General features: G+C 39.3%; 1 pseudogene; it reads left to right on the top strand.

The window, feature by feature from the left end:
• Positions 1–816: 816 nt before the first annotated feature.
• On the top strand, positions 817–1,711 carry LOC104511141 (annotated as a pseudogene).
• The last annotated feature ends 2,463 nt before the right edge of the window (positions 1,712–4,174 follow it).

Genomic DNA, 4,174 nt, shown 5'->3' on the forward strand with positions numbered 1-4,174 from the left:
TCTGAATGTGTTTGTGTGATATTTGTGTTTCGTCTTTATGACCTTTCATGCCAGTGCTTACTTTTTTTTTTCTTTCTATCTTCTCTCTTGACAGCAGTGATTACCTGTAAAAGTGCCTTCTTGCAAATATCAGCGAGAAAAACAATCTTGCAATATGTACATAAATGAATGGTGGAAGATCTTTTTGTAAATAGATACGTAAACATTTTTATAATAGTAGTATTCTCATTTTAGTGATGCATGGTTGCATTTTTGGTATGGATATTATGGAGAATTACAGTGTAGGAGAGCTCAGGGGAGAACAGAACTATGATTTTATTTTGTGGTCTCAAACATTCACTTTGTCATTCAAATAAGATTTAAATAGAGAAAAAAGTATAAATAAGATAATCATTTGGTTAGTTAAGATCAAATCAAAACATGGAAATATCTTATATGGCTTTGGGCTACAGTAACAAGGTTTTCTTCAGAGCATCCTCAACTATTCTGAGCATGGGACTTTGTGACTATTCCCTCTGATATAATGTAGGAATAGCTAAAAGAAAACCAATGAACTGTATAGAAGTAAAATAAGGTTGAATAGGGGTGAAAATAATGCACAGACTCTAAAATTCTAGCCCTGAATGCATTATGTTCTGCGATGTGATAGAGTTATGGAAAGGTAACATACTATTTTCGTTTTTTTTCCTGTAGGGATAGGAGTTATTGCAGGAATTCTGTTTTTCTGACCTAAGCTCCCCGTACAAAAAGCAGATGGAATCTCAGGGTCCTTTATGTTTGTACATCTTCAATCTGTTGACTGTGTTTTAAACACAGGCTGATGTGCTCTCTTCTAGGAGATGACAGAAGTCTTTCAAGCTCTTCTTCAGATACCAGCCACTCAGATGTTAGTGTTGGGAGCAGATTGACAATTTGGCCTGAACAGTCTTCAGCCAGCACTTCTCAAGAGAGTCACGGACTAGCAGCTGCAAAGGGCATTCATCTTGGGGAAGAAAAGGCCCTTCCAGAAGGGGCACGTGGCACCACTAAACCACCTCCAAAGCCCCTCCGATCCAGACAGTTACAGGAAATAGGTCGTCAGAGTTCTTCCGACAGTGGAATAGCTACTGGTAGTCACTCTTCTTACTCGGGAAGCTTCTCTTCCTATGCTGGGAGCTTGGACATTTGCCATGGTGATGAGTTTGGATCATTGCTAAGCCTGCCATTGAACTTTCCTTCGGATCAGAATTTATGTACTTGTCCTCACAGTGAGCCCCAGAGAGGCGCGGGATCAGAGTATCAGGTTCCCAGCACTCTCCGACATATTTACGATACACCCAGGAGTTTGTTACAGGCAGCTTCTAAAGATGTGCATCCGAAGAGTGCACATTCCACACTACCCAAGGACCAGGCTCCATCACCTCAAGGTGCTACTGACCCAAAACTGCCACCGCCTCGCTTGGAAACACGGAGGGTACCAGAGCGCAGCCAGGACAGAGGGAGGCCTTCATCCTTACTTGCGGAAAGCAGCAAGGACTCAAGTGATGAGACATATGTGGATTTTGTTTCAAGGTGGTCAGACACAAAACCACAAGGACAGGTGTCAGACTCCAAAAGTAGTGAGTTGTCACCACCTAGTGGGGCCTCAGCTGACCCCTGTGACACATGTAGCCCCAGCCTTGGGATGACAAGAGCTCTTTTTTCAGCTTGTCCAATCTGTGGTGGACTAAAGGTAAATACCTAACACTGAGCAGATGCTAACAAGCCTTACTTAATATAGCATGATTAATTTAAAATTACTTATGTTGCAAGTCATAAATACTGTTGTTTCCTTTATAATTTGAACAAGTAATAACTTTTGTGTTGTTTATGCTCAAGTTGAGAGGTTTAGCACACGGTTTCCTCAAAATGTGTGTCTGATCAGGAAAACACTGAACAATATAGGCCATCAATAATTACTTTTAAATTGACCAATTTTGGTTTTGGGTGGGTGGCTTACAGCGACAGAGACAGAAACTTTACAGACGGAGAGCTGAATTTGTCATATAATAGTAATTTAGCGTTAAGGACATTGATCTGTCTTACTGTTGGTGTTTCAAAAGGAGAAAGAAGGATGGCCAAATAGTAAGTGCCTCTCTTTAAGTGACCAGAATACATATTTTTTTTATTTTAATTATGTTTTTCTTTTCTTTATTGTTGTAATTTGAGCATGTCTTGCACAAGAAGCCGGATTAGCGAAGCTTCTCACTGGGGCAAGAGAAGATAGTCAAGTTAGCATAGCAGATGAGCTAATCCAGTATTATATTTATAACTGGCCAAACTTTAGAGGAGGTGTACGAAACCTTGAGAGTGATGTGCTACCAGGACAGTGTATTTGAGGAAAAAAAATTTTGGATCGCCAGTCACATAATACTTAAAACTTGAAGCATTGAGATTCATATGTCTTTCTAAACACATTTGCTAGTTATCTGTTACAGTGACTGATGTTTCCTAAGTTCTTTTAGAACACCTTCTTGGCTTTTTATGTCAATAAGCTTTATACTAATTGTATATTGCATGGGGGAAATATTTCTGGTTTTACCTATTCTGGTGAAGACTTTTTTGGTGAATGTGTTTGCTAAACTAGGAGAAGGTAAAGCTGTTTCAGTTGGTGAACTGTTGAAAGGCTGGGAAGGTTAGAGGGAGTGCTCAAATTAAGGAATGTGTGAAGTAGGGGTTCAGCAAGAGAGGCTTTTGTTGGAGGAATTTAGTATTGCCATTGAAGTGTGTACATTTTAATTGAGTATGTGAGATTACACTGCTATGAAATGGGTTTGAGTGTATAGTAAGTTATGAAAGAAAAAATATTATGAACTTGAGGGATTATTCTTTTCTCATGAGGTATTTCATGCATTTACATCATTGACTGCCTCCATGTGTCTGAAAACTAGAAAATGCTGTTTGCCTGAGGTGCTTGTATGTCCTCTGTAACAGCACCTTGGGCATTACTTTGTCATGTTCTGACAGCGTTTGGGAGGTAGGGAGGCACTGTTGTGACAGGCTAAGGTCGTGTCTACACTGATGATGAGGATCAGTGTTCTTCCAAGACCATCCTTGCCAGCTACCTGCACCAAAGGCCCTCACTAGACCTCTAGCCTAATTCTGAAAGTTTGGCTGGATGCAAGGGCCTGAGATTCAGCCTCCCACTTGGGTTCTTTCTGCACTGAGGGCAGCAGGGTGCCCAGCAGTGTATCTACTGCTGGCCTCCTGTATCTGAAGTTGGAAAAAAATGTGCAAGATTCCTAGAAATATTCTGCTCTGGGATCAGAAAGCTCCAAGTTGTCTTTGTTATAGGCAGCGAGGAAAGAGCTAAGGTACGGTTTAGCTCACATGGCCTAAAAGTTTCTGGGTGATCTGAATTGTCATTTCTGACATGAATTTATCTAAGTTTACCCTGGACATCTGTGGCAGACGGGAAGCTGAAAGTAAGTATTCCATTGTATATCTTCAAAGCCATTACAGGCTAAATTACGTCACTCCTTCTTTAACTGCCTGTTGACCCCAAAACATACGCACCCACATCCTTTATTGCAATGTGCTGTCAGGTTTCTTGGTGTTTCTAGTTGCCTTAATAATATCAGTTGGCAAGAATTTCAGGAATTGTCAATATTTAAATAAATTTAGTGAGTGAAACATTGGTGCCACACTCTTGCTAACTCTTGTTTAGCATCAGATATGTACAACTTTCTCTTTTTTTTTTTTAACTCATTTTTAAGCATTTGGGAAAGAAGTCTCATTAAATAGAATGATTCATGGGTTTGTTTTTACTTTTGAAAGGAAAGGAACCTTTTGATAAATTGTCCTGAACTGTCAAGATGAGTTACTTTAGCAGTATTTAATGGACACTGTCTTTGGCTTTTCTTATGATGTATACAGTGAAAGCACAAATCCATACACTGTAACTAAAAAATAATTCTTATTCCTTCTGCTCTGAACTGAGTAGGTTTAAGATATAGTTAGGAGGAGTTAATTTATGGATTAATGAAGATACCAGGTTTTCACATTCAAATTTAATTTTCAAAAGGTTTTAGTGTGCCAGAGTTTGGAGTTCCTTTGCAATTTCAAGTTAAGCTGTTAATTAAATTGTGTTGATGATTTTTAAATGCCTACTATTTAAAGTGAGTGACCTGAGTAGAGGAAAGTCTACAGCAGGCAT

The sequence above is a fragment of the Eurypyga helias genome, unplaced genomic scaffold (assembly GCF_000690775.1).
Source record: "Eurypyga helias isolate BGI_N326 unplaced genomic scaffold, ASM69077v1 scaffold22460, whole genome shotgun sequence".
NCBI classification, from domain to species: domain Eukaryota; kingdom Metazoa; phylum Chordata; class Aves; order Eurypygiformes; family Eurypygidae; genus Eurypyga; species Eurypyga helias.